A 12,778-nucleotide genomic window follows, 5' to 3' on the forward strand; every position below is an offset into this window, starting at 1 on the left:
GCAGGTACTGGGACTCCCTTGCTGGCTCGGTGGGCCACCTTAGAACACAGATTTTTCCCTATCACAAATACCTCCTCTTCACAGTGAGACCCAGAAGGAGGAACTGAGCGGTAACTTTCGGGTAGTACGATGCAGATCAGGGTTCAGATGTGTCTCTGCCAATCCTTGGCTGTATGACTTCAATTTAGGTAGGCTTCTTAAACTTTCTAAGCCTCAGTTTCCTCCTTCTTAAGATAAGAATAAACATCCCACTTAGCAAAGGCAGTAATTAGGATTAAACGAGATAAAAAGTGGATAACATAGCAGTGGCCCAATAAATGTTGGTTTCTTTCCTGCAACAAAATCAGAATCCAAACCCAAGCTTCCTGACGCCGCCCCAGTTCGGTCCCTTCCCAACCCTACCAGACTGCCTCCAACTCCTAATCCCCAGCTTTTCAAGTCTCACTGAGGCCCATGAGGCTCTTCCAGGTGGCCTGGAGGCTGGGTAGTACAAATATAAAAACTGTTAGCATCTGTACTCTTGTTTCTGGTTTTAATCAATCATTTGACATATAGTTATTAAAAAAACGTAAGAGACATTGGCTCCCTGCGGCTTATAACAGTACTGCGGAATAAACTTAGCGCCAGTCGGGGCTTCCATCTTTACCCTGGTTCCTATAACGTCCCTGCTCTGTGTCCCTTGGGCTTTGGCTTCCTCAGGCGGAAACCCAGGGGCATAAATTACATAACTAAGCTAAGATTATTATTGATTCTAAAATTTTATTTGTTCATTGATGTCTCATCAAATGCTTCATCTTGCCTTAACTCTGGAGTGTAGTTCTTGTCACTGTGATTTTGCAGCATTGTTTCTGTGTATGCCAGCAAAGCAGAAGGAGGTGGGGAATGGGTTTTTTATCTGATCTTTTATACTGAGATGGTCCTCAACTTGAAAAAGAGTAAGGTAAACCACCTTTCAGACACTGTACATGGCCATCAGAAAGCTGAACTGCATTATTCTCTGGCACGGGATTGAATGTGACTCAGATACCAAAAAAAGGAAAAACCCAGTAGTTAGGCTAAGTTAAACATCGCAGGGACATCTGTATGAAATAATAAATGAAGCAAGGAAAGAAATGAATGTCTGCCCAAAAAGAGGAAAAATCCCCCACCCATGATATGCATTCATTAAAGGAATATTTACAAAAAGGGGGAGAGAAACTTTGGGTAGCGTTTTCACAGAAAATCACCATGGTGGAAACAAATGCCCTATTTCTTGTGGCCTAAGATGTTTGTACTTATGACACCCACGCAGGGAACCCCAAAGGGTAAGGACTAACCAAGACCCAGAAGTCACTCCCAATCGTGGGCCATATGCCTTTTTTGATTGATTCATTCATTAAACATTTATTGAGCACCTTCTATATACCAGGCTCAGGTCCAGGGCCTGGGGATCCATTGGTGAATAAAATATACAGAATCCCTGCATTCATTTAAATCACATTCTAGTGACTAATTTCCCTCTGGTCCTGGAATGTGTAAGATAATGTTTTCATCAAAAGGGTCATTTAAAAATGGGGCCCTATGCTTCTAGATTTATAAAAAAAAAAAAAAAAAAGGCAATAAAGTATCTTTTGAAAACCTCCATCCATCCCACTGGCATCCAATCATCAAAGGTAAAGGAAGGCCATGCAGGTCACCACTGTGCCGCAGACTGTTCATGTCAACTGATAAAAATGACCTCCTCCTAGCTGGGCTGCTTAGCTGGGACAAATATCTCTAATGCTGGGAACCTGGGATCTTTCATAATTTGCAGTAAAAAAATCAAGGTTCAACAAGGATTTCCCAATTTTTTCCTTTTATAAGAATTCCACAAAACACTTCTTTATGATAGCATCAGAAAACTTGATTTCCACAATGTTATTTGACCTTAGGAACTGGGATTCAGGTGCATATCAGACCCCCACTGGCCTTGCTACCAGCCAACAACCACAACAGTGAAACATAAACTAAACTATTATAAGACTTACAGTGTTGGCTTCCTTGTCCAAAAAACCAGGTCATCCTCGTAAAATGTGTTTTATACCAAGCCTCAGAAACCAGTGAAGAATGTGGCCCACTGGTAATCACAGAGTGAGTAAGTAGGAATTGTTCACATGAATACATGTGCATGCACACACACTCACTCACTCAAGCACACGTGGAGAGTTCCAAAACCACAATGTTAAATCACCAGCAGGAGTTATTGCAGCTAAACTAAAAAAAAAAAAAAAAAAAAATGAACCACTTACAACCCAAGGCTATCCTTCTAGGCACTGACGTCTCTCTCCCGTAAGAGTTGACAATGGCAGGCTGTCAAGTGAATACTTCACGGCCTCCTCCCGCTGTCTCAGGCCTCACACTGCAGCTTTACAAAGATAAAATAATAACTGTGTGTCAGTCAGGCCTTCTTAAACTAGCTCTGTGCAATGTCTGTTAAAGCCCCTCCTAAGCCAGTTCCTGCCAGGAAATGGCCACTACCCAAGGAGAGGCTGATAGCCCAAGTATAGCTCCAGACTCGGTCTCTTGGTAAGTATTTTTTCTCATTTCCACAACTCTCCAAATTTGGAAAATACTTTATGATCGCTTTAATTACATGACTTAGGATACTTTAATCCTCAGAAAAGCCCTGACAAGTAAATCTGAACTGATATTCTGGTTTTAGAGATGGGAAAACCGAGAGACTTACACAAGACCACACAGCATTTCACATCTGTGACTAACCATTTAGTTCATGGATAAAGTGGCTTGTAACAGTATCTATTTGCTATCAGAGATGTCAATTATGAATGTCTTCTGCTTCTCCTCTGTTCCCATCTCCCTCCTCCACTTATTCCCAGAGTTCTGGGAACACCGTAGATACTTGAGAGATACCTAATGAGTGACCTGAGAAAGCCCCTCAGGGCAAAGCTCAAGATGGTTGTTGAATCCACTGAGCATCACAGGTTCAACTGAACAGTAGAGCAGGATTCCCCAGATAATTATAAAAGAACGTGTAATGGATTCCCTTCCAAGGCTTGCCAAGGGGAAGTCTAAGGAGCCCCTAGACTATCACCATTAAACCTTAGTAACCATATGAGGGAGTTGGAGAGACCCAGTAAGAAGGGTCTCTAATATTTCACTCCTCTCTGTGGTTTTCCTGTCATTCCTACACACACACACCCTACATGCCCATTTAGTACAGTAGGGGATAAGGGTAGTTTAGAGGGCTCCCAGAAAACTGCTCACTGAGGCTGGGAGTGACTGCATACCCCACTGACAATGTTCACTGAACTGCATCCAGAGACAGTTCAGGGGAGAAACTGATGGCCATTCCCTGGAATATGGGTGTCTGTGGACACAGAGCCTGGGCCTGCATCCCACTGAAGAGTTCGACTGGAGCCAAACTAAAAAAGCAGAGTGCAGAGAGAGGGCGGCAGGCTACACTCTCAACATGAAGATGTTTGAGTTTCCTAGCATCCAAGTGGGCATTGCAAAACATGCCCAGGCTTGAGACATATGGAAGGGACCTCCGTCTAAAAGGGCTGACTCAGTAATAGATTGTATGGGGTAAACCTCCAGGAGCAGGAGCACAGGAGGAAGTCAAAGAACAATGAAGCAGAGTCGTCCCTGATGAAAGGCCTCCAAGGAACCCAGGAGAGTGGCCCACAGAGAGATGATGTATGTAAACATGTCACACAGACAGAACAGCAAGGACCAAGAAAGAGCTGGATAAGCAGCATCCAGATACACAAAAGGACTTTTGTCCCTTTCCTTCTAGTTGTCCACCTCCACCACTGATCCTAGAAAAGACCCAGAAAAAACAGGAGATGGAAAAATGAAGTGGAAGAGCACATTACTGAAGGCAACAGGGGTGCGGGGGGAGGGGCAGGAAACTGTTCCTTGCCTCAATTCCCATTGACTTGTGTCCATTTAATAAACCTGGTTGCACAGTAGGTTAAGGTAGATCTTGAGGCCTTTCCTGATAGACCATGCCCCATCCATTTCTCCCAATCACATGATATGGGGTGAGGAAACACTGTAGGGAAATGGAGCACACCTTCTTTTCTCTCACAAACCTCAGCAGCACTTCAAAATTGAGGGTTTACACAAATAATCAAGTGACCTCCAAGTTCAGTTCCAGGCCAGCTCTTACATTAAATTACTTTAAGTCTTCAGAGAACTGAAAATCATCCTTTCTTCATCGAAACATTGGGAACCGCTGGTTTAGTGGATTGGCAGTCCCCAAAACTAAAGCCTGGAATCTGTTCAACAAATCTCTATGTGGCGTCAGGGGCTGCCCCTGATTCATCCAGATCTTAATTTCCCCATCTGTTGCCTAAGAGCCTTTAAACCTGCTTTCTGTCCATTTTCCTGGGACGTGGAAAGACTTCATATGAGACCTGTGCTAATAGTATTAGACAGATGTTCCCAATTTAGTACTAGAAAGCTGAAATCTGGACATAATCCTCCCCTCAAGGGCTGGACCCGGAGGTACTAACTTGACAAAGCCACCACCATAGGCTTGCAATGACTTTCTTGCCATATGGCTGCTCCTAATGATTGAAAAGGCCAGTGGTAGGCGATGGAGTTTGGTTTATAAGGGGACTTAACTGGGTGGGTAATTTCCTCTTACTTTGTACAGGTCTGAGCAGGTTCGGGGTGGGAGTGAGGAGAGGGATCAGAACACAGAATTAGCCTGGCTGCAGCCACTAAGAGAATTGGTATTGCCCCATGAATAAGTGGAGGTTCAGTCTGGCAGGCAAAGCACCACATCCAGTCTACAACGGTCCAGATGGCAAGGGCAAAGGCAAACAAAATGAGGTAGCACCGTCTCAACAGGTGGGCACAACACATCAGAGAGATGGGAGGCAGACACTCCAGAGAAAGTGCAGGATGCGACCATAAGCTTCAAGTAAGTCTCTCAACAGATGATAGAGCCCAAGCTTCAGGTGGGAATTTGGGACAGATCTTTAGGCTCTGGGAAATGGAAAATTAAGAACAAGGAAAGAACAGATGAATAAGCAGGTAAATTGGAACCAAGATGGAGGAATTAAGATAGAAAGCCAGTTATAAAAAATAAAGTACGGGGATTGCATGTGAGAACAAAGCAAACATTCAGATGTTCAGACGAGGGCTAAAGGGCAGAGGCAGACAACAGCAGTGAGGGACATGAAGCCAGGTAAGCCTGCACATCGAATCTAGTGGGGAGAGGAGGCACCCTGGATAGGAAAAACCGGGTTGGGCCTAACACAATTTACGTCAGACTTGAGGAGAATATTAAGAGAATGGAACAGTACTAAAATCAATGGCCTTTTCTCATTATATCCCCTCCTTGCTCCATTCAGAATAAAGTATGTTGATCAATACAGAAAGATGGGCTCTCTAGAATACTCCTTAGGGACTTTGTAAGGTGGGCATTGAAATAAAGCGTGGAATTATAGTCCAAGTCCATGGTCTGGAGCAATTTTGGAACAGGCCCTAGATGCAGTACCATAGATGAGGGTACAATATAGTTTCAAGGATACTTAATCAGTCTGGAGCCCTGGCATTCAAATAATGAAAATGGGGGCACCTGGGTGGCTCAGTTGTTAAGTGTCTGCCTTCGGCTCAGGTCATGATCCCAGGGTCCTGGGATCGAGCCCCGGATTGGGCTCCCTGCTCGGCAGGAGGCCCACTGCTCCCTCTCCCACTCCCCCTGCTTGTGTTCCCTCTCTCACTGTCTCTCCCTCTCTCTCTCTCTGTCAAAATAAATAAATAAAATCTTTTAAAAAAAACAAATAATGAAAATGAATTTTAAACTATCATTCAGGGCAAATCATACCAACACATGTGAGGGGAAACACACTGAGTGAACCTATTAAATTCTGGGCTATTGACCCTGCAGTGAGTGTGTTAGATGACCAGGCCACCTTGCCCCAGAAGTATTGGTACCATTGGCCAGATATCACAGCTCACAGTATCCAAAAATGGGCACACAACATATATGATGAATAAGAAGGCTAAAATCCTTACAATTCAACCAAATAAGGGTATGGATGTTATAGTTCTTCCTATTTCCAAGCAAGGCAACAGTACAAATATCTCAGATAAGACAAATTTTTGTGAGAAACCACAGCTGCGAAAGGCTGACTGGGGACTCCAAACTAGTCAGGATGATGAGGCGGGAGCAGGAAGAAAACTAACAATGGCCAGTGAGGTGGGAAGAAAGCCAGGAGAGAGAAGACCTGGAAGCTAAGAGAAGGAGAGAGTGATCTGGGGGAGCGAATGCAGCTGATGGGTCCCCTGAAGTGGGCTCTGAGAACTTTGGGACAGACATGGAGGTCTAGGAACCTTGACAATGCCATTTCAATAGCTTGCATTGTATTGGGTTTAAGAGAGAATGGGAAGAGTGAGCCTTCTTAGGTTAGAGTTATATGGTGACTAAAATTGGACCAGAAACTTCCTATCAATCATCTTTCAAACTTCTGGGTCAATCGGATTGGAGATTATTCTGAGTCAGCTTAACTGTTAAGAAAATTATGCCCAATGGCAAGAATTTATCTCTTAGAATTTTTTCAATGTTGGGCAATCAACAAAACTTAAAAATATATCCAGATATTGAGGCTCTGACTGACTACATAAATCCAGATTTCAAATATTTGTGTTCATCATAAATAGTCTGTTGGTGTTACTGGTTAACTAGAAAATAGGTAGTGATTAGAAAACTGCACTTATAAATTTATACTAAAAATAGAACCTATGGCTTAACGTATTGGGCTTTCACCTAAGTTCCATTTACCAAAAATATTTAAGAATCCAATGCAATCCAATCATTCCTATTGTTTTAAACTTCATTACACACCTTATATATAATATAATATGTTATTTTATTATATATTTCAAGTGGTTGAGAGCTTCAACCCCTTGAAAGCTGGCAGCTAACAGTATAAAATTTACTGCCCTACAGTTCTTATGATCCAGTGGTTTGCACAATCACATAAATTCTCTGAGCCCTCATTTCTTTTCCTGGAGACCCAGAATGGTAATGCTGGAAGCATTCATTAAATAGGCTTTAAAAGTGCTAGCAAACACAGTTTCTCAGTAGTGAGAGTACATGATACATTAAGACTGAGCTGACTGGACCAACTGGGAAGTTTGGGACGTTTACTCACCTAGACAGATGGCTCAGCTGACTCAAGCAAATGGAACAAAAAGGACCCAAAATATAGAAAGTGGAACTATAACATGCAGAGCTCCTGTAAAGGCCTCTCTGGCGTGCTTGCTGTTGAGCCAGTGCTCCCTGCGGTGGGGGTATGGGGGGGGGTGCCATCGGCATGATGTCATATCTGAAAAGGCAGCCTCCACATACATACTCTGTCACGCACACCTTCATTTACGTGGCTTCAACTCCTCCCCACTTAGATCATCCAAAAACTTTGGTGATGGGGGCATGGATACTTGAGATTCTGTGGCCTACTTTGCTTTTCGTTTTCCAGGCTTTCTGAAAACAGCTGCAGAAATACCCAGACCTTTGGGAAAGAGGCTGATCTTACCGCATTTCCAGCCAGACTGCAAGCTGAGAGAAGTGGAAATATATTACAAGCCTATTTTCCTGAAATCCCTGTCAGAACTGCTCCAGCAATTTCTTGGCTTTCCACATGACCTCAAAACAGGACAAGCTCCTCTTCCAAATCCATCTGCTTTTTTAACTTTAGCTCTAGCCTACATTTAAATATTCAGTTAAGTCAGGTACAATAGCCCCACAGTCCTAGTGGTACCCCAATTTGCAAATCTGAGTTATTATGGGACCGGGGGATATATAAATCAGATGGTGAATGCAAATCGCAAACCTCATACCCAGAGATTCGACTCCAAGAAATCTATTACCAGCAACACACTACAATATATTTTCAGACTAGCTAAAAGACAAATGCTTTATATCAAAATGATCTTAAGCAAGGATTATGGTTAGGGTTGGCAAATGTCAAGAATTTCAGTTGACGTTATCTCATAGCTAGCATTTTAAAATCCAGAACGACTTAGGGAACGATGGAAGGAAAAAGAGATTACCAATGTTTCATGTAAAGAATATGAATCAAGAACTTCAAACTAATCTTTCATTCACTCAGTCTGGAATTAGCAGACTCAGGAGGCTGTTGTACACAGCACCGCCCAGCCCCCTCCCACCTGTGTGGAGCTATGTGCACACCACAGCCCGGCACACAGCGCTCTCCTGGGAACTCCTGCATCGAAAAATTCACACAGCCAGTACTCTTAGAAAGAAACATTAACCTTTCCCTTCCCAAGGGATACAAAACTTTCTCCTTTGGTCCCTCATGCAGAGCTGTTTCCTGGGCAAATGACCGGAGGAACACCCACTCAGAAAACCAGAAATCAGATTGCCAAGGAATTGAGAAGCTAAAGTGACAGTATTGAGGGAAGAGGCCATGTGTTCTAAGCCTTGCCTTAATAGTCCTTCAAAATCTGTAGAAGACTGGTTCAAATTTGGTTCAGACCCGAGACACAGAGTTATTCTTTCAAAGGGATAGAAAGCTAACTTCGGACAGGTGTCATCCTGGGATATCCAGCCCAAAGAACACTAAAAGGTCAAGATCACCTCTGGCTACTTCTCGCCTGTGCCCAGCTGCTGGAGCCTGGCTCCATTCTAACACAAACCATAGGCTCAGCTCCAGAACAACACTTAATGTTGTCAGAACTAGGGAGGCCTACAGGTTATGTCGGATATCACAAATGTGTTCTGGAGAGAAGCAGGCTTCTAGTTTTGGTTTTATTCTGGCTCAGCTGTCCAGGATTGGAGCAGAACTGGACAGATCAGCTTCTCATCCCCCTTCATTTCATGTCCCTTCCATGTAATCTAGGATGCCACTTCATCATGTCAGAATTTAACTCCAGAAAGATTGGAAGGGAGGGAGGGAGGGAGGAAGGGAAGGAGGAAGGGAGGGAGGAGGGAGGGAAGGAAGGAGGTTGCGAGAAAGGTCTATTTAAAAAGAGACAGATAAAAGAAATCTTAGTAAATCAAATAATTTTCAGCTTCCATATAACAATCTTGAAGGGTACACTTCTCCAACCTAAAGAGCTAAGAAACATACAAATCATACACATTTAGGACCTCTGCTTTCCCATGGCCTTCTGAGACTATTTTGGTGTACTTTTCTCCATCATTTGTCTCTTATATAATAAAAGATCTTTTTATTTCCCTGTAGGCATTTTGTGCTCTATTTTGTATTTTTTAAATTATCATGCAGTAAAATGGACTTTTTGTGGTATACAGTTCTATGAATTTTAACACAAACACAGATTTGTGTAAACACCACCACCATCGGGATATGGAATAAAACCATGACCCCAAAAACTTCCTGGGCCTATCCCTTTGCAGTAAGACTGTCTCCCTACTCCTAACCTCAGCAACCACTGATCTGTTCTTCACAAATAGATCATTAATAGTTACTTTGTTCCAGGGAGCCTGGGTGGCTCAGTCAGTTGGGAGTCTGACTCTTGATTTCAGCTCAGGTCTTGATCTCAGAGTTGTGAGATCAAGCCCCATGTTGGGCTCTTTTGGGGTCCCCACTGGGCATGGAGCCTGCCTAAGATTCTCTCTCTCCCTCTGCCCCCTCTCCCCACCACTTGCACACATGCTCTCCCTCTCTCTCAAAAAAAAAAAAAAATTTCTTTGTCCCACATTCCCAAAATAGAAACGCTATTGTTTATAGCTTGAAAGTTAAGCATCTTGTTATGGTAGTTATTTTAACTCATATAAAAATTTATTCAAGATAAAATATAAATTTATGTTAATAAGCATGAAACTAAAAAAGGTGAACCATCTGAAACTACACCTTTAATTCTAGCCAACATCAACCTGGGAATAGGCAGTCCAGAAAACCAACCCTGTTCACTGTTCACAGAGGCCTGGAGCTTCTCTCACTCCCCTGGGAACCTTCCTTCACCCTGCTCTTGACCGCCCTTTAACCAGCCTCAATTCAGAACTGACAACGTGTCTGGTTGATCTAGTTCTGACCCACTCCTCCCCCTTGGACTCCTGCACACTCTGCACTTCTGGATTCTCTAATTACTTCACCTGGGCCAACCTCCCACCTTTGAGCCCAAGTCCCATGGATGGCCCACGAGGCCAACACACTCTCTTGGTCCAACCTGGTCAATGAGCAAGGGGCAAGCTCTGAAGACACTACATTCTCCAGCTTGTAGTGCAGTCATCTGAAATGTTGCATATACATATGTACCATGTATATGACTTTTTAAAAAATATAAGATATTAAGAACTAAAAAAGCATATTATATATTATAATATATATTATATAATATATACTGTATATATGTCATATTACAATATATATGATATATTGTCATATATAATAACACCATATTAAATATATATTAAATTATGATTCTAACACTGTATATACATGTATATACATATAATTATCAGATTCAAAAAATGAGGTTAGACCACATAGAAACGATAATACATTTTGAACATCTGCTAAAGTGGTACTTGATGCTGAATCTTAATGGGCATAACACTCTATTTCTTATAAAATTATATGATCTGAGAATTTACATCTTTCTTAATACTTGACTTTAAGGCTATTAAAATCCAACATTATTAAGTTAACACTGGTTATGCATTTTTTTAGGTTTATAAACTTAAACCAAAACATTTCCAGCATCATCAAATTGCTCGGCTCTTCCAATTAAACTGAATTCCATATAAAAATACGGCTTACTGATGTTTGATACAACTGAGGTTTTTATGTCCACACCCTCTCTCAACATTACTATCTTCTTTAACCATAATTAATTTCCTAAAAGAAAGAATTATAGAAACATCCCCTGTTGCATTATTTGTTTGTATAAATGTACAGCTTCTTTGCTCCTCAACTAATGAGCTCTTGTCAGTCCCATAAACCAATGATATAAAATACTTCTTCATTGCACTCCTTTTCAGAACAAGCCAAAAAACAAATGAGTAGACTTATTCTTCTCATCTGACACTTTCCTTCCCCATTAACTCACACTTACAGCATATAGAGCTATCACTTCAAAGCATGTTTCTAATAGTGAAATGCTCACTAAACCAGAATGGAAATCCATCATTCCTGTTGGTGAAATGTTAATTTGTTAACTTCCAGTTGGCAATGGGCTGATAAAGGATTTCATTATGAAAGTTTTCTATTTATATTGAGCATCTAATATTAAAAGAACCCGCCTCTATGGCAAATAACCAAGTCAAGTTCATTATGTTCAATTTTTAGTATGAAATACTGATTTTTAGATATAAGTTCTTAAATTCAAAAGGTTAAGATAATCCTTAACAACAATTTTACTTGATTAAAGACACCAACAAATAAAAGAAAATAAATCCCAAGTCCTATAGAATTGTCTGCCTTGGAATGTAGTATTTTTTCATTTGGATACCAATAGGATAAATTTTCATTCACGTCTAGTAGAGCGCAATTGACGCTTGAACAATGTGGGGATTGGGGCGCCGATCCCTGCTCAGTCAAAAATCTGTGCATAACTTGTGATTCCCCCAAAACTTACCTACTCTTAGCCTACTGTTGACCAGAAGCCTTATCAATAACATAAACAGTCAATTCACACATATTTTGTAGGTTATATGTATTAAATACTGTATTCTTACAGTAGAGTAAGCTAGAGAAAAGAAAATGTTAATCAGAAAATCATAAGGGAGAATAAATACATTTCCAGCACTGTACTATAAAAATTCCCCATACAAGTGGACCCACACAGTTCAAACCCATGTTGTTCAGGGTCAAATGTATTTTCTTTCTCCGAAATCAGTGGCATTGGCTCCAGAATTCTGGCCTTCATTGCTTAGATGATCTCTTTTGGTAATAAGTTAAAGATGCCTCATGGTTACTGACACATTTTCAGGGAAAGATCATTAATATTAATACCTATATTGTTATTTTGCCTTTTCAAGGATTAGCCTAAATCTCCTTCCTCTCTCTCTCTTTCTTTTCCCTCCCCAGTCCCTGAATTCTTCTTTTTTTCTCTCTATAAGACCTCCTGAAGGGACAAATCGTTAAAATGTTACCTATTTTTGATTAAAATTACAAAATTTAGCATTCTTTTAAAATTCTACATCTACATTTTTAAAAGCTGAACCCTATCCACAGAAAACTGTCCATATACATATACAAACAACAGTTTGCAAATAACTCCAGGGCTTCAAAGTCGCTCTAAAGCCTATCCGTGGGTGCACAGAGAGTCTTTAGTCCTCAGAGTAAACCCTGTTCCAAGCTGATTCTCACAAGTCAACCATTCAACTCTGGCCCAGGGCTTGCCATCTCCTCAGTCCTTCCTTTGGTCAATACTGCTGAGCCCAAATTAACTTGTGTGTCTCCTGTGAAGCCTTCCCCAACTCCTTCAATTCAACTCCACTTTCTGCCTTTCCAGGCTTCCTGATACCCACAGAGTCAAGTCTTAAAATTTAGCATTCAATTTCCCTCTAGATAATTATATATATTCAATTTCCCTCTAGATAAGGGAAGTTATACCTCAAAATCGAATTGGTAAGTCCCTGAAAGCAGATACATATACCTGACATTTCTGCAGCTCCCTCCACAGCACTTGGCCCAGTGCCAGTGAATATTTACTGAATGATCAACGCACTCATCTAACTCATCCTCTAGGTAGCTTCTGTCCCATCACCGTTACTTGACCCAAGGGGAGGATGAGGCCAAGACCCACATTTTTTTTAAGATTTATTTTACTTATTTTATTTTTTTAATTCTTTTTT

General features: G+C 41.4%; 1 protein-coding gene across 2 annotated transcripts in view; it reads right to left on the minus strand.

The window, feature by feature from the left end:
• Positions 1 to 12,778, minus strand: part of RGL1 (ral guanine nucleotide dissociation stimulator like 1) — a 242,911-nt gene that overhangs the window by 189,045 nt on the left and 41,088 nt on the right. The window contains exon 1 of one of the 2 annotated variants that reach the window (XM_073900122.1): positions 2,268 to 2,283. The exons of the other annotated variant lie outside the window; for it this stretch is intronic. The gene's annotated coding sequence lies outside the window, so the exon portion shown is untranslated. Of the gene's footprint in view, positions 1 to 2,267; positions 2,284 to 12,778 lie in introns of those variants that run through there. 2 annotated transcript variants of the gene reach the window in all.

This window comes from Callorhinus ursinus, unplaced genomic scaffold (genome assembly GCF_003265705.2).
Source record: "Callorhinus ursinus isolate GAN/ISIS: 27379988/994484 unplaced genomic scaffold, GSC_fseal_2.0 scaffold13, whole genome shotgun sequence".
NCBI lineage: Eukaryota > Metazoa > Chordata > Mammalia > Carnivora > Otariidae > Callorhinus > Callorhinus ursinus.